The sequence below is a fragment of the Puma concolor genome, chromosome C1 (assembly GCF_028749965.1).
Source record: "Puma concolor isolate L17-30 chromosome C1, mPumCon1.1.hap2, whole genome shotgun sequence".
Taxonomy (NCBI): domain Eukaryota; kingdom Metazoa; phylum Chordata; class Mammalia; order Carnivora; family Felidae; genus Puma; species Puma concolor.
The window spans coordinates 188,526,088-188,544,990 of NC_141674.1; the positions used below are offsets into that span (position 1 = coordinate 188,526,088).

Consider the following 18,903-nt stretch of genomic DNA (forward strand, 5'->3'; position numbering starts at 1 on the left):
CAGACCATTCATAAGCAGTTATTTTTGCTTTTTGTTTTAATGAGTGTGGGACACCTGAGGATACTTTTGAATGTAACATTGTTGAGGGGCACCTGCAAGAATAATGTATATGCCTGTCCTCATGAACCAGAACCTTGTGTTAATTATTACAGAAAGAAACCGAGAGAGATCTTAGAGACCTGACAGCTTTGGCATCCTTTTCTGTTCCATCCAGACCAGGTGATAAGCATTTTCCATTTATTCTGTTTCTTATCTTATGCTGGAATAGCACATGTTTTTTACCTTTTTTTCCTCTTTACTTTTGAGGCGGGATCATCCCCACTCTTGCGAGTAACTTGCCTCAAAATACCATGTATAGGATCTTTGGCTCACAAAAAAATTGCAGACCAAACCCAGAAACAAAGTATTTATTTATATTGCTTTTTAGTTTTATGCATTTTTTGTATATTATTAAGATAACTTGTATTTGCAATAACAGAGGTGGACTTTGAATACATTAAGCAAGCGAAATAAATCAGACACAAAAAGAAAAATACTGTATAATTTTACATATATGTGGAATCTTGAAAACAAAAAACAAACAAAGGACTCATAGAAAAAGACATCACACTTGTGGTTACCAGAGGTAACCACAGAGGTTGGGGGAGAGGGAATTGGAAGAAGGTAGTCAAAAGGTACAAACTTCCAGCTATGAGATAAGTAAGTACTAGGGATGTAATGTACAACAGTGGCTAATACTGCTGTATGATATACGGGACAGTTGTTAAGAAATTAAATCCCAAGAGTCCTCATCATGAAGAAAAAAATTTTCCTTTGTCCTTTCTTTTCTTTTTATTGCATCTATATAAGAAGATGGATGTTAGTTAAATTGATCATGGTAATCATTTCATAGTATATGTAAATCAAACCATCACACTGTATGCCTTAAAATTTAGACAGTAATGTATGTTAATTATTTCTCAATAAAACTAGAAAAAATATTTGAAAAGGATAATAAATCTAAATGAATTTAAAAGGTAACCTATAAGTGAAAACTTGATACATTTAATGAATTAAATTTCTGTATATAAATATTGATGGTAAACTTAATCAAGCATTTATTCAACTGAAACCACAAGTCTAATACATTAGATTTTCTTAAATGTTTTAAACACACTAAAAAATAGACAATTTACAATGATTACAAAATGGATCAGTACATTCGGTTACAAAAGTATGTGTATGATGTACTTAGGCTTATTTCTTCATTGTGTTTACATTCCTTTTTTTTTTTTTTACCTTTCAAATTTTCTAAGATTATGGCAAAAATGGATAGTCTATGATTCAGGACTTGAAGTGTAAGATTTAGTGTGCCATTCAGGGTGTTTTACCTGAGTCTGTCATCCAGTTGGATTAGCTGTTTTTATAGTTAGACTTTATTCACTGATTGAGCTTTACCAATTGCTGGAATTATTGACTTTGGTATCAGATATGTTTTGATTTTTTGTAACCTCGTTTCTTCGATGTATTCTTGTTATAGTCTAATTTCTATTTCTATTTTAAAATAAAAAGTAGTAATATGATATCTTGTATTCTATTCAGGACTGAATTTTGAAAATCTTTCACATTAACGTGAACCTTCTTGATTAACTATTTTATCATTCAAAATGATAGTAAGTAACAGATGCAAGATGCAAGTAATGGAAGACGTAACTCACAACAAAAATACCAGTTTTGTTTGTTTGTTTGTTTGTTTATGCTTGTTAAGCATAAGGTCCAGAGGTAGGGGTATAGATGCTGGCTTGGTTAAGTCACTGATCGAATGATGTCATCAAGGACTTAGTGCTTTCTATCTTTCCGCTCTGTACTTTCTTTGTTTTGGCTTTTATTTTCAGAATTGTCATCTAATGACTACAAGATGGCCACAGGTCCAAGTATCACACCCAAATGACAGAAAGGAAAACACCTCTTCTTTGTGTTCCTTCTTAAGATCAAAGGAAAATTTCCCTAGAAGCCTTCCTCCCCAAGTGTTTCTTTTCCATATTTCTCATTGGCATGTCATTGAATGACATGCCCATTCTTAAACCAGCATTTGGCAGAGGGAATAGGATCACCATGGTTGATTTATACCAGCCCAGCTTCAGTCTCCTGGTCTGGAGAGGGGTTCAGCTCCTCTGAGGCACATGGTGTCCAAAATGAAAAAGTGGGGCATGGAATGAATCCCTGTGGATAGCCAACCATAATGAATACCAAAAGAATGAGAACATCCATTTTATGATCAAAGAAACTGAGGCACACAGCTTTTAAGTGACTTGTTCCCAAATCTCAGAAAAAAAAAAAAATCAGTGATAGTGCTAGATCTAGAATGTCAACCATCAGCCTATCATCTGGTGTTCTTTAGAAATTAAACAAACATTGGAAATGTGTAGCATCATTTCAGAGAAGGCATCATACTCCTCTCTGCTGTTTATGAGAGTCATTATTTTACCTTTCCAGCCTCTATCCTCTCCCCACAGATAGGTGGCATGGCCACATATCTCCCCTTATCCCACCTTCCTGGCATGGTGAAAATATAGAGCTTGGAAAATCAGCATCTTTTCTTTCCTTCTCTTTCCCTTCCCTCTTTTTAAACAATAATTTATTAAATTATACTCTGTCGTTCTGTTTTATCACTTTTCTTGTTTTGTTTTTGTTTTTTTTTTATTACATTATTCTTAACACAACCAATCCCTAGGCCCCAAAGAGAAGAGTGTTAAGTGTTTGCTTAGGTGTTTTGCTCACTGGCAAGTAGTTTGGGGTGGAGTAAAGAGGGATTATGATTTCAGGCCTAGGCTGATGAAATGGGAGGAATAATGCCTTGCCTTCCCTTGCTTACTTAAATGAAAGAGCTTTTATGAGCATACCCATTGGGGGAGTTTGTCTTTCCCCTCCCAGACAAACCCTTTATAGGTACATACAGGGCAGATCCAGCCATGGGGACTATTCAGTCATCAGGGAGGATGTCTAGTCATGGGGGAGGGGAGATGTCCAGCCATGACTGTGAATGCCCAGCCCAGTCATGGGGGTTAGAATACACAATCATAGATGGAAATTTCCAGCTGTTGGTCATTGGTAGGATGTTCTGACATGGATGGAGTTGTCTAGCCACGGGGAGATATCTATATGTTGGCAGAATGTCTAGCCATTGGTGGGGATGTCTAGCTATGGATGGAAACATTCAGCCATAATTAGGATGTTCAGTCATGGATGGGGTGTCCAGTAATGGAAAGAAGTCCAACCATGGGTTGATGCATAGCTATGACTGGGGATTCCAGCCGTGAATAAAGGTGTCTATCAGAAGCTCAGCTAAGCTGGAAATAGTTGAGCTGACAGGTGTCAGTGTAGATTTCCTGGCTGTCACCTTGAAGCCCTTAGGGGAAGAGGAAGACAGGAGAGTGCTTGGGGCCACTTGAGCCTGATATGGCACCCTCCCAATAAAGGAGTTTTTGTAACTGCTTTGGTGATGCCATGTGAACATCACTATTATCATGATACCACCCTGTGGGGAAGTTATTTTGGAAATATTGAACCAAACCTTGTAAAGTTTGTAGGATTTTGAGATGGAGAGGAGAATATGCTGTAGGTGAGGAGACAATGCAAGTGAAGAGACAGGGGAAATGCAAGACATATTTTAGAAAATTTGAGTGTAACTTTTACCTGGCATAGAGAGAATGTGAGCAATAGTGAGTGGTAAGCTAGGAGGTGCCTATTGTTAGAGCGTGGAGAGCCTTCAAGGCCCTCATCTTGGTCCGCTAGTGTCCATGGAAGTTATTTTTCTCACTTGAATAGTAGAGTCTATGACTCCTCCTTTGATACTTTTTCATATGAGTATTTGATTACTAGATGCATTTCTTATTCTTTTTGAGTATGGTTTTTAGTGAAATATTTTAGACATGCCCAAAGAGGGTTATATTAGATAACAATGTAATGAATACCCATGGTACCTACCACCTAGCTTAAATAAAATGTTCTAAAATATATATGAAGATTCTTAAGATGGGGGCGCCTGGGTGGCGCAGTCGGTTAAGCGTCCGACTTCAGCCAGGTCACGATCTCGCGGTCCGTGAGTTCGAGCCCCGCGTCAGGCTCTGGGCTGATGGCTCAGAGCCTGGAGCCTGTTTCCGATTCTGTGTCTCCCTCTCTCTGCCCCTCCCCCGTTCATGCTCTGTCTCTCTCTGTCCCAAATAAATAAATAAACGTTGAAAAAAAAAATTCTTAAGATGTTACTTTAAGTAATAATCCTAAATATAAAAGAGATAAATGCAATAAAATGTTTCAAACCTTATAATAGCCCCAAACTGAGAATTAGCCAAGTGTTCAGTAATAAGGGTATGCTTATGATGATAGGTCCACTGGTTGATACTTTATGTAACCATTAAAATTATGTTTGTAAATAATAAGAGCTTACATCAAACTGTTATTATCTCTTTTTAAAAGAATTTTTTTAATGTTTATTGATTTTTGAGAGAGAGAGAGAGAGAGACAGAGTGCAAGCAGGGGGAGAGGCAGAGAAAGAGGGAGACACAGAATCTGAAGCAGGCTTCAGGCTCTGAGCTGTCAGCATAGAGCTGACTTGGGGCTCAAACCCACAAACCGTGAAATCATGATCTGAGCCGAAGTCCGACACTTAACCGCCTGAGCCACCCAGGCGCCCCTATTATTAGCTCTTTACACAAATAGATAATTACACAAATAGATAAACACAAATAAACGAATTATCTCATTTAATCCTCAAAATAGCTGTATGAGGTAGGTATTATTGTTCTCATTATTTTTTCTTCCCATTCTATAGATAAGGAAAATGAGCAAAGTGATGTTAAGTAGCTTATCCGTGATCACCCCATACTAGGGTATAAACTCAAGCCATGAAGAGAGCTACTTTGGGGCCCAAATGCTTAACCAGTTCACAATATGGCCTTGACAGAATATCATAATGAGAAAAATGCTCATATATTCATGTTACCTGGAAAAGAGTACAAAATAGTATGTTTATGTTAACTATGCTTAAAATAAAACAGAAAATACCTCCCATAGGAAAACAAAGGGCCAGAAAGAAATAGTTACAAAGTGGTGTATGGATGACAGAACTGTGGCTGATATTATCTCTTCTTTCTGTTTTCCAAATTCTCATCTCTATCTGTCTATATATTTGAGAATATTGACTTTGCCCTAGAGCCTAGGTGGTTCCTTTCAACTTTCAAGTAGTTGATTCTTCATCACTAACAAAACTACCCTCTCTTCTTACTTTTATCCTTATTTCTCTGTCCCATCTCTAGCCCCTCTTTTCAGAAGCACAACTCCTGGTCTCAGGGCTGCTTTTCTGAGCCATTGGTTAGGAAGATTGACTAGTAAACCCCTAGTTGACCAATACTTCTATCCCTGTTGTTTCTCCCGCCCTTAACCCTGTTCTATGCCATTCCCCAACCTCTTCAATCCTCTTCCATGAATAGGCCATAGTGGGAGTCACTTGACACCTTTATCTGCAGTGTTTGATATAAGAATCTCTTCTTCTCCTCTGAGATTTTAGAAGCAAGTTTTCAGGATTAAGGATGCTATTTATACCATCAAGAGGTCAGAATTTGAGGTCAGCCTTGTCAATTTGGCTGTGGACAGACCCTGCTTGCTGTCCTCATATATTCATTTTCTTTTTCCCTCGTAATAGAAGCCTTGATTTGGAACTGGGCACAAAGCCTCACAGAATATAGTCTACTTGTCCAAGCTTCAATTTGTAGCTAGATATGGTCATGTGTTTAGGTCCTGGCCAATAAGATGTTAGCAGCAGAATCATTTGGCAGTTGCTGAGAACTTCCCTTAAAAGACCGTTGTTTTTTCAGTATGATACTGGCACAAATCAATGAAACAGAATAAAGGGCCCAGAAATAAACCTATGATTATATGGTCAATTAGCTTAAGACAAAGGAGGTGAGACTATGCAAAGGGAAAAAGACAATTTCCTCTACAGATAGCATTGGGAAAACTGGACAGCTACATGCAAAAGAATGAAACTGAACTACTTTACCATACACAAAAACAAAGTTAGAGTGGATTAAGGACCTAAATGTGAGACCTGAAACTATAAAAATCCTTGAAGAGAAAACAGGCAGTAATTTCTCTGACATCAGCTGTAGCCACATTTTTCTAGACATGTCTTCTGAGACAAGGGAAACAAAAGCAAAAATAAACTATTGGGACTACATCAAAACAAAAAGCTTCTGCACAGTGAAGGAAACAATTAACAAAACTAAAAGGCTACCTGAAGAATGGGAGAAGATATTTGCAAATAACATATCCAATAAATGGTTAGTATCCAAAATATATAAAGAACTTACACAACTCAACAGCTAAACACAATCTGATTAAAAATGAGCAGACATTTCTCCAAAGATGACATACAGAAGGCCAACACATATATGAAAAGATGCTCAACATCACGGATCATCAGGGAAATGCAAATCAAAACCACAATGAGATATCACCTCATACCTATCAGAATGGCTGAAATAAAAAAGAGAAGAAATGACAAATGTTGAAGAGGGTGTAGAGAAAAAGGAACCCTTTTCTGTTCCTTCATTCCCATCATGTACTGTTGATGGGAATGCAAACTGGTGCAGCTGCTGGAGGTTCTTCAAAAAATTAAAAATAGAATTATCATATGATCTAGTAATTCCACTACTAGGTATTTACCTAAAGATTACAAGAACACTAATTCAAAAAGATATATGCACCCCCATGTTTATTGCAGCATTATTTACAATAGCTAAATTACGGAAGCAATCCAAGTGTTGAGTGACAAATGAATGGATAAAGAAGATGTGGTATATAAACAATGGAATATTTATTACTCATTCATAAAGAGAATGAAATGTTGCCATTTGCAACAGCATAGATTGATTTAGAGAGTATAATGCTAAATGAAATAAGTCAGAGAAAGACAAATACCATCTGATTTCACTCATATGTGGAATTTAAGAAACAAAACAAACCAAGAAAAAAAAGAGACAACTCAAAAAACAGACTCTTTAAAAACTTTTTAAAAATGTTTATTTATTTTTGAGAGACAGAGAGAGACAGAGAAAAAGGGAGACACAGAATCCAAAGCAGGCTCCAGGCTCTGAGCTGTCAGCACAAAGTCCGACACAGGGCTTGAACTCAGAAACTGCGAGATCACGACCTGAGTTGAAGTCAGACGCTTAAATGACTGAGCCACCCAGGCGCCCCCCGCCCCCCCAAAACAGACTCTTAAATATAGAAAACAAACTGATGGTTACCAGAGGGGAGGGAAGTGAGGGGAAGGGTGAAATAGGTGAAGGGAATTAAGAGTATACTTATGATGAACACTGAGTAATATATAGAATTACTGAATCACTATATTGTACACCTAAAACCAATGTAACTCTGTATGGTAACTATATTGGAATTAGAAATTTAAGAAAGGCAGTTATTTTTTGCCCTTCACCTTTTTATCCCTTCTTCCATCTTGCTGACTAGGATGTGGATGTGATGGCTGGAGCCTTAACTTCCATTGGAACTATGAGGATAATGGCCACACTATAGGGACAGCTGAGTGGTGAGCAGAAAGGAGCCTTCTTGGATGAGGACAGAATCACTATACCAGCCATAGACTACCTACCTCTGGACTTTCATGTGAGAGAAAAAATGTGGGGTTTGTATTTGTATTTTTTAAACCTAACACAGTCCAACTGATGCATTATTATTTGATTAAAATGTTTAGGATGTTATAAGTTTAAAAGAAAAATTTATCTGGATGATTATTTTAATTTTCTAATTATTTTTTAATGTTTATTTATTTTTGAGAAAGAGAGTGTGGGTGGGGAGGGGACAGAGAAAGACAGGGGCAGGGGATCCAAAGCAGGCTCCGTGCTGATAGCAGAGAGCCTGATGTAGGGCTCGAACTCATGAACCGTGAGATCATGACCTGAGCCGAAGTTGGACGCTTAACTGACTGAGCCACCCAGGAGTCCCTCTAATTATTGTTTAAAAATATATGTGCACTTAAAATATGAGCTACCTACATGTTTAACACCCAGCTTGGTTGCTTCCAAGTTTTGGCATTGTGAATAAAGGTGCTATAAACATTTTTATGCTGATTTTTGTGTGGACATAAATGTTCAACTCATTTGGGTAAATACCTAGGAGAACAATTGTTGAAGTGTATGGTAAGCCTATGTTCAACTTTGGAAGAAATGTAAGACTGTATTTCAAGTGGCTATATATACCATTTTGCAGAGTTCCTGTATCTCCACATTCTTGCCAGTATTTGGTGGCATTAATGTTTTGGATTTTAGCCATTTTAATAGATGTATAGTGATAACACGTATTAATTTATGATTACCTAATGGCACGATGGTGAGTACCTTTTTATATCCTTATTTAAAATATGTATATCTTCTTTGTTGAGATGTCTGTTCAAATCTTTTGCCCATTTTTTATTAAAAAAATTTTTTTAATGTTTATTTTTGAGAGAGAGAGAGAGAGACAGAGGGACAGAGACAGAGCATGAGTGGGGGAGGGGCAGAGAGAGAGGGAGACACAGAATCCGAAGCAGGCTCCAGGCTCTGAGCTGTCAGCACAGAACCTGATGTGGGGCTCGAACTCACTATCTGTGAGATCGTGACCTGAGCCAAAGTCAGACACTCAACTGACTGAGCCACCCAGGTGCCCCTCTTTTGCCTATTTTTAAAAGCTTTTATTTATTTTGAGAGAGAGAAAGCTAGAGAGTATGTGTGGGGTAGGGGCAGAGAGAGAGGGAGAAAGAGAATCCCAGGCAGGTTCCACACTGTCAGTGCACACAGCCTGATGTGGGGCTCAAACACCTGAACCATGAGATCATGACCTGAGCCCAAGTCTGATGCTTAACTGACGTACACAGGCACCCCTCTTTTGCCCATTTTTAAACTGAGTTGTTTGGTTTTTTTACTGGTCAGTTTTAAGAGTTTTTTGTATATTTTGGATAGAAGTCCTTTATCAGATATGTTTTACAAATATTTTCTCTCAGTCTGTGGTAGAAGTTTTTAATTTTAATGAAGTTCAATTAATCCATTCCCCCCACCCCGCCCAGATTGTGCTTTTGTGCTCTAAGAAATCTTCACTAAACTCAAGATCACCTAAATATTCTCCTCTGTTATTATCCAGAAGTTGTAGTTTTGCATTTTACATTTAAGTTTATGATCGTTTTGAGTTACTTTTTGTGAAAGGTACAAGGTCTGTGTCTATATTCTTTTTTTCTGTATGTCCAGTTGTTCTGGCACTATTTGTTGCATTCCATTGATTTTTCTGTCTGTTCTTTTACTAACATGACGCTGTTTTGATCCTTAAGCTTTATATTGAGTCTCGCAATACCCAACGTTGGTAGCATACTGGGAGTTTTAAATAAATGCAATTGTATTATTTGTTTCATTTTATGCAAAGCACATATTGTAACTTCAAAAAATTAATTAAAATGGGGCACCTGGGTCACTGAGTCGGTTAAGTGTCCAACTTCGGCTCAGGTCATGACCTCACGGTTCATGAGTTCAAGCCCTGCGTTGGGCTCTGTGCTGACAGCTCGGAACCTGAAGCCTGCTTCAGATTCTGTCTCTCTTTCTCTTTCTCTCTCTCTCTTTCTGCCCCTCCCCTGCTCGTGTGCTCTCTCTCTCTCTCTCTCAAAAGTAAATAAACATTAAAAAAATGAAAATGAAAATAAAATAAAAATTACATACTGTAAAAGGTCCAGTTTCTTTAATACATAAACACATTTGATGCATTTATTTTAAACATAAATGGCATAATTGTTTTTAATAAATGTTTTTATTTATTTTTGAAAGAGAGAGAGAACGAGCAGGGGAGAGGAAGAGAGAGAGGGAGCCACAGGATCCGAAGCAGGCTCCAGACTGCACTGTCAGCACAGAATCTGACGTGGGGCTTGAACTCAGAAACTGCAATATCATGACCTGAGCTGAAGTTGGACGCTTAACCCACCGAGCTACCAGGCACCCCCATAAATGGCATAATATTTAACACTGTTCTTTCTTTTCATTCAAGTAGTCATGTCTATATATGTTTTGTATCATATTTAAGTTATTCACTATTTTATTTTTCACTATTTAAATGATGATACAAGAAACATCTTTTCTTCCTTATTTGGTAAGGACTTCCTGCCTGAAACCTGGGATTTGCATCCTCTTCTTAGTGCTTCCTTTGGCATAGGTCAGTCTTCTGTCAAGACTGAATGCTATTTCAACTGTCTTGTATCATTAATCTCTCTCTCTGTCTTTGAACCTTTGGTCTAAAAACAAGTTCTGACTCCTCCATCAAATAAAGCCTGTCTCCCTTAAAAAAAATGTTTATTCGTTTATTTTGAGTGAGAAAAAGAGAGATAGCGAGCAAGCAGGGGAGGGGCAGAGAGAGAGAATCCCAAGCAGGCTCCTCACTGTCAGTGTGGAGCCCAACTCCAGGCTCAATCCCACAAACCGTGAAATCATGACCTGAGCCAAAATCAAGAGTTGGACCCTTAACTAACTGAGCCACCCCAGCACCCCATGCCCCTCTCTTTCAAGCTAGTGTCTTAGGTATGTTTTAGACTATACCCTCTCCTACCCATTTACTCCATACTTCCCTGATATCTGGATTTCACCTTAATCATTCTGCCACATCTATAAGATCCAAGAGCAATATTGAGCTTACTTACCAAACTTGTAGTCCTTAGATTCTATGGGGTCATTGTCCCCTTCCTACTTCTCCAGCGTATTTTACCCTAGAAGTTCTGTCAAGGACAGACTTCTGACCAAGTCTTCTTTGTATCTTTCTCCTCCAGATCCATAAATGTGGACATTCACAAGGATCACTCCTTTGTTTCTCTTTTTATATGTTCTCTTTTAACAATCTTGTAGCTTCGGTTACTACTCCTGTACTGCTAACAAGTTGGCATTTCTAGTGCAGACTCTTCAAGTTCAAATCTTGCCCTGCAGCTTCCTGGCCAGTGTTTCCACTTCATTTCCTTTTCGCACCTCAAACTCAAGATATTCCAAATATTAAAAACAAAAACAAAAACACCTCCATTCCAAATCTGCTTTTCTGCCTGTGTCTTCAATTTCAGTTAACAGCACCTCCAGAATATCATTTTTCACTCTGACCCACCCTCTCCTATGTTTCTTCATCCAGCTAGTTTCCAAATTAGTTGGTTCTGTACCTATAATGCCTTTTCCATCTATCTCTATTATTACATTTCTTCTGCCTCCATCATTTCTCCACTGAACTATGATCATAGCGTTCTCACTGATCCTGCCACCACCCTCTTAATTCTATGATAACTTTATACATAGAACCTGAAGAATCTCCCTAATTGCAGCTCTGTCACTTTCCTTAGAAACCTTTAAGATTCTCTATTGTTTACACTGTAAGGGTGTGGCTGGGGAGTGGGGAGCAGGGAAGGCTGCTGTTGTAAGTCCTAGAGTCCAAAGACCCAGAAAACCAAGAGTGTTTTAATGTCCAAAGGTAGAAGAAGTTGACCATCCTAGTTCAAAAAGAGAAAATTTGCCCCTCCTCCTTTTTATTGGACCAATCCTTAATGGATTGGAGGTTGCCCACCCAATTTGATGAGGGCAGATTTTCTTTACTCAGTCTACAGATTTAAATACTAACCCTTCCAGAAACATCCTTACAGACATACCCAGAAATAATGTTTACTGGCTATCTAGGCATCCTTTAACCATCAAGTTGACATCATACAATTAACAATCACAAGGTAGTTTGTGACATATGATTGTGACATATTCCAGACATCCCTTTCTTTTTTCATTGAGATATAATTCACATTTTTCAGAATTCATCCTTTTGAACTATACAAGTCACTGGTTTTTAGTATATTCACAGTTGTGCACATGCACAATCTAATTTCAAAACATTTTTATCTACCTTAAAAGAATTTCCATACCTGGTAGCCATCATTTCCTATTTTCCCCTTCACTCCAGCCCCTGAGCAAACACTAATCCACTTTCTATTTCTACATATTTGTCCATTCTGGATATTTCCTTTTTTTTTTTTTAAACGTTTATTTATTTTTGAGACAGAGAGAGACAGAGCATGAACAGGGGAGGGTCAGAGAGAGAGGGAGACACAGAATCTGAAACAGGCTCCAGGCTCTGAGCTGTCAGCACAGAGCCTGATGCGGGGCTTGAACTCATGGACCGTGAGATCATGACCTGAGCCGAAGTCGGATGCTTAACCGACTGAGCCACCCAGGCGTCCCTGGATATTTCCTATGAACAAATCATTCAGTATGTTTCCTTTTGTATATGACTTATTCTACGTAGCGTGTTTTCAAGGTTCATCCATATTGAAGAATACATTAGTACTTCATTTCATTTAATGGCTAAAAAATATTCCATTGAATTGACAGAGCACATTTTGTTTATTCATCAACTGATGGAAATTTGGATTGTTTCCATGTTTTTGGCCTTTATGAATGATGCTGCTATGAGTATTCATGTGTAAGTTTTTGTGTGGATACATGCTTTCAGTTCCCTTGGGTATATACATGGGAATGGACTTACTGGATCATATAGTAAGTATATGTTCAACTTTTTGAGGACTGCTAAACTGTTTTAGTAAAGTGGCTGCACCACTTTACATTCCCACCAGCAATGTCCCAATTTCTCCACATCCTTGCCAACACTTGTTATTGTCTATTTTTTCTTTCCTTCCTTCCTTCCTTCCTTCCTTCCTTCCTTCCTTCCTCTCCTTCTCTTTCTTCTTTCTTTCTTTCTTTCTTTCTTTCTTTCTTTCTTTCTTTCTTCTTTCTCTTTTTTTTATTATATATGAAGTGATACCTCATTGTAGTTTTGATTACATTGCCTTAATAACTAATTCTGTTGAAGATCTTTTCATGTGCATATTGGCCATTTGTATATGTTCTCTGTAGAAACATCTATTCATATCCTTTCCCATTTTTTTAAAATTTTATTTTTTATTTTTTAAAGTTTACATCCAAATGAGTTAGCATATAGTGAAATAGTGATTTCAGGAGTAGATTCCTTAATGCCCTTTACCCATTTAGCCCATCCCCCCTCCAGAAACCCTCAGTTTATTCTCCATATTTATGAGTCTCTTCTGTTTTGTCCTCCTCCCTGTTTTTATATTATTTTTGTTTCCCTTCCCTTTGTTCATCTGTTTTGTCTCTTAAAGTCCTCAAATGAGTGAAGTCATATGATATTTGTCTTTCTCTGACTGACTTCACTTAGCATAATACTCTCCAGTTCCATCCACATAGTTGCAAATGGCAAGATTTCATTCTTTTTGATTGCCGAATAATACTCCATTGTGTGTGTGTGTGTGTGTATATATATATATATATATACCACTTCTTCTTTATCCATTCATCTGTCGATGGACATTTGGGCTCTTTCCATACTTTGGCTATTGTCCATCATAGCGCTGCTATAAACGTGGGAGCGTATGTATCCTTTCAACACAACACACCTGTATCCCATGGATAAATGCCTAGTAGTGCAATTGCTGGTTCGTAGGATAGTTCTATTATTAGTTTTTTGAGGAACCTCCATACTGTTTTCCAGAGTGGCTGCACAAGCTTGCATTGCCACCAACAATGCAAAAGAGATCCTCTTTCTCCGCATCCTTGCCAACATCTGTTGTCTGAGTTGTTAATGTTAGCCATTCTGACAGGTGTAAGGTGGTATCTCATTGTGGTTTTGATTTGTATTTCCCTGATGAGGAGTGATGTTGAGCATTTTTTCATGTGTCGGTTGGCCATCTGGATGTCTTCCTTGGAGAAGTGTCTATTCATGTCTTTTGCCCATTTCTTCACTGGATTATTTGTTTTTTGGGTGTTGAGTTTGATAAGTTCTTTGTAGATTTTGGATACTAACCCTTTATCTGATAGGCCATTTGCAAATATCTTCTCCCATTCTGTCCGTTGCCTTTTAGTTTTGCTGATTATTTCCTTCGCTGTGTAAAAGCTTTTTATTTTGATGAGGTCCCAATAGTTCATTTTTGCTTTGGTTTCCCTTGCCTCTGGAGATGTATTGAGTAAGAAGTTGCTACGGCCACGGTCAAAGAGGTTTTTGCTTGCTTTCTCCTCGAGGATTTTGATGGCTTCCTGTCTTACTTACATTGAGGTCTTTCATCCATTTTGAGTTTATTTTTGTGTGTGGTGTAAGAAAGTGGTCCAGGTTCATTCTTCTGCATGTCGCTGTCCAGTTTTCCCAGCACCACTTGCTGAAGAGACTCTCTTTATTCCATTGGATATTCTTTCCTGCTTTGTCAAAGATTAGTTGCCCATACATTTGTGGGTCCATTTCTGGGTTCTCTATTCTGTTCCATTGATCTGAGTGTCTGTTCTTGTGCCAGTATCATACTGTCTTGATGATTATACCTTTGTAGTATAGCTTGAAGTCTGGGATTGTGATGCCTCCTGCTTTGGTTTTCTTTTTCAAGATCGCTTTGGCTAGTTGGGGTCTTTTCTGGTTCCATACAAATTTTAGGATTATTTGTTCTAGCTCTGTGAAGAATGCTGATGTTACTTTGATAGGGATCTCATTGAATATGTAGATTGCTTTGGGTAGTATCGACATTTTAACAATATTTGTTCTTCCTATCCAGGAGCATGGAATCTTTTTCCATTTCTTTGTGTCTTCTTCAATTTCTTTCATCAGCTTTCTATAGTTTTAAGTGTATATATTTTTCACCTCTGTGGTTAGATTTATTCCTAGGTATTTTATGGTTTTTGGTGCAACTGTAAACGGGATCAATTCCTTGATTTCTTTTTTTTGTTGCTTCATTGTTGGTGTATAGGAATGCAACAGATTTCTGTGCATTGATTTTATATCCTGCCACTTTGCTGAATTCATGGATCAGTTCTAGCAGTTTTTTGGTGGAATCTTTTGGATTTTCCATAGAGTATCATGTCATCTGCGAAGAGTGAAAGTTTGACCTCCTCCTGGCCGATTTGGATGCCTTTTATTTCTTTGTGTTGTCTGATTGCAGAGGCTAAGACTTCCAATACTTTGTTGAATAACAGTGGCAATAGTGGACATCCCTGTCTTGTTCCTGACCTTAGGGGGAAAGCTCTCAGTTTTTCCCCATTGAAGATGATATTAGCGTTGGGTCGTTCAAATATGGCTTTTATCATGTCGAAGTATGCTCCTTCTATCCCTACTTTCTTGAGGGTTTTTATCAAGAAAGGATGCTGTATTTTGTCAAATGTTTTCTCTGCATCTATTGAGAGGATCATATGGTTCTTGTCCTTTCTCTTATTGATGTGATGAATCACGTTAATTGTTTTGTGGATATTGAACCAGCCCTGCATCCCAGGTATAAATCCCACTTGATCATGGTGAATAATTTTTTTTAAGGTATTGTTGGATCCAGTTGACTAATATCTTGTTGAGGATTTTTGTATCCATGTTCATCAGGGAAATTGGTCTATAGTTCTCCTTTTTAGTGGGGTCTCTGTCTGGTTTTGGAATCAAGGTAATGCTGGCTTCATAGAAAGAGTTTGGAAGTTTCCCTTCCGTTTCTATTTTTTGGAATAGTTTCAAGAGAATAGGTGTTAACTCTTTCTTAAATGTTTGATAGAGTTCTCCTGGGAAGCCATCTGGCCCTGGACTCTTGTTTTTGGGGGAGATTTTTGATTACTAATTCGATTTCCTTACTCGTTATGGGTCTGTTCAAATTTTCCATTTCTTCCTGTTTCAGTTTTGGTAGTGTATGTGTTTCTGGGAATTTGTCGATTTCTTCCAGATTACCCATTTTATTGGCATATAATTGCTCATAATATTCTCTTATTATTGTTTTTATTTCTGCTGTGTTGGTTGTGATCTCTCCTCTTTCATTCTTGATTTTATTTTTGGGTCTTTTCCTTTTTCTTCTTGATCAAACTGGCTAGTGGTTTATCAATTTTGTTAATTCTTTCAAAGAACCAGCTTCTGGTTTCATTGATCTGTTCTACTGTTTTTTTTTGTTTTGTTTTGTTTTGATAGCATTAATTTCTGCTCTAATCTTTATTTTTTCCTGTCTTCTTCTGGTTTGGGGTTTTATTTGCTGTTCTTTTCCCAGCTCATTAAGGCGTAAGGTTAGGTTGTGTATCTGAGATCTTTCTTCCTTCTTTAGGAAGGCCTGGATTGCTATATACTTTCCTCTTATGACTGCCTTTGCTGTGTCCCAGAGGTTTTGGGTTGTGGTGGTATCATTTTCATTGACTTCCATATACTTTTTAACTTCCTCTTTAACTGCTTGTTTAGCCCATTCATTCTTTAGTAGGATGTTCTTCAGTCTCCAAGTATTTGTTACCTTTCCAAATTTTTTCTTGTGGTTGATTTTGAGTTTCATAGCATTGTGGTCTGAAAATATGCATGGTATGATCTCGATCTTTTTGTACTTACTTAGGGCTGATTTGTGTCCCAGTATATGGTCTATTCTGGAGAACGTTCCATGTGCACTGGAGAAGAATGTATACTCTGCTGCTTTAGGATGAAATGTTCTGAATATATCTGTTAAGTCCATCTGGTCCAGTGTGTCATTCAAAGCCATTGTTTCCTTGTTGATTTTTTGATTAGATGATCTGTTCTTTGCTGTGAGTGGGCTGTTGAAGTCTCCTACTATTATGGTAACTTGATGAGTTTCTTTATGTTTATGATTAATTGATTTATATATTTGGGTGTTTTCACATTTGGCACATAAATGTTTACAATCGTTAGGTCTTCTTGGTCTATAGAACCCTTGATTATGATATAATACCCTTCTGCATCTCTTGATACAGTCTTTATTTAAAGTCTAAATTGTCTGATATAAGTATGGCTACTCCAGCTTTCTTTTGTTGACCATTAGCATGATAGATGGTTCTCTATCCCCTTATTTTCAATCTGAAGGTGTCTTTAGCTCTAAAGTGGGTCTCTTGTAAACAACATATAGATGGGTCCTGTTTTCTTATCCATTCTGTTACTCTGTCTTTTGATTGGAGCATTGAGTCCATTGACGTTTAGAGTGACTACTGAAAGATATGAATTTATTGCCATTATGTTACTTGTAGAGTTGGAGTTTCTGGTGGTGTTCTGTTGTCCTTTCTAATCTTGTTGCTTTTGCTATTTATTTATTTATTTATTTATTTATTTATTTATTCATTCATTCATCTTTTCTCCTCTCAGAGAATCCCCCTTAAAATTTCTTGTAGGGCTGGTTTAGCGGTCACAAACTCCTTTAATTTTTGTTTGTCTGGGGAACTTTTTACCTCTCCTTCTAGTTTTAATGATAGCCTTGCTGGATAAAGAATTCTTGGCTGCATATTTTTCTGATTCAGCACATTGAATATATCCTGCCACTCCTTTCTGGCCTGCCAAGTTTCTGTGGATAGGTCTGCTGCAAACCTGATCTGTCTTCCCTTGTAGTTAAGGACTTTTTTCCTTTGCTGCTTTCATGATTCTCTCCTTGCCTGAGTATTTTGGGAATTTGACTATGATATGCCTTGTTGATGGTTGGTTTTTATTGAATCTAATGGGAGTCCTCTGTGCTTCCTGGATTTTGATGTCTGTGTCTTTCCCCAGGTTAGGGAAGTTTTCCACTATGATTTGCTCACATAACACTTTTACCCCTATTTCTCTGTCTTCCTCTTCTAGGATCCCTATGATTCTGATGTTGTTCCTTTTTTAATGAGTCACTGATTTCTCAAATTCTTAAATCGTGCTCTTTTGCCTTAATCTCCCTCTTTTTTTATGCTTCGTTATGCTCTATAATTTGTCCTCTATATGGCTGATTCTCTGTTCTGCCTCGTCCATCCTTGCCGCCGCTGCATCCATCCATGATTGCAGCTCAGTTATAGCATTTTTAATTTCATTCTGGCTATTTTTTACTCGTTTTATCTCTGCAGAAAGGGATTCTAATCTATTTTTGACTCCAGCTAGTATTGTTATTATCATGATTCTGAATTCTGGTTCAGACATCTTGCTTGTATCTGTGTTGGTTAAATCCCTGGCTGTCATTTCTTCATGCTCTTTCTTTTGGGGTGACTTCTTTTGTTTTGTCATTTTGAAGGGAGAAAAGGAATTAATGAGGTAGAAAAATTGAAATTAAAAAAATTAAAATTAAAAAAATATTAAAATCAAAACTTAAAACACACACACACACACACACAAATAGAATAGACGATTCTAGATCCTAGGCGTGTTTTGGTCTGGATGTTGAAAGTGGTTTGACCGATTAGAGAAAAAAAGGGGGGGAGAAAAAAAAAGGAAATTGTTTGAGAATTTGAAAAAATGAATACATTGAAGTAGACTAAAATGAGATGATGGGGGTAAAATAGAATTTGAAAAAATATACACAAAAGGAAAGAATATAGTACAAAAAAATTGAAAGAAAAATATATTTTTTTTTAATATTTTTTTTTTCAACGTTTATTTATTTTTGGGACAGAGAGAGACAGAGCATGAACGGGGGAGGGGCAGAGAGAGAGGGAGACACAGAATCGGAAACAGGCTCCAGGCTCTGAGCCATCAGCCCAGAGCCCGACGCGGGGCTCGAACTCCCAGACCGCGAGATCATGACCTGGCTGAAGTCGGACGTTTAACCGACTGCGCCACCCAGGCGCCCCTTTTTAGTGTCTTCTTTTTTTTTTTGAATTTTTTTTTTGAAAGAAAAATATTTTTAATAAAAATTAAAAATAAATATGAATTTTTTCATTTTCTGTATTTAAGAAAAAAGAAAAGAAATGAAAAAGAGAAAAAAAGATAAAAAAGAAAAAGAGAAAAAAGAGAAAAGAAAAAAGAAATCATTTGAAAATTTGAAAAAGTGAATACACTGTAGTAGAATAAAATAAAATGATGGGAGTAAGATAGAATTTGAACAAATTTACATAAAAGCAAAAAACATAGTATACA

At 37.4% G+C, this 18,903-nt stretch overlaps 1 protein-coding gene across 1 annotated transcript in view; it reads left to right on the plus strand.

Moving 5' to 3' along the window:
• The first annotated feature begins 7,509 nt into the window (after positions 1 to 7,509).
• The window catches only part of CASP10 (caspase 10), a 50,423-nt gene continuing 39,029 nt past the window's right edge, over positions 7,510 to 18,903 (plus strand). The window contains exon 1 of the mRNA XM_086719263.1: positions 7,510 to 7,662. The gene's annotated coding sequence lies outside the window, so the exon portion shown is untranslated. The remainder of the gene's footprint in view (positions 7,663 to 18,903) is intronic.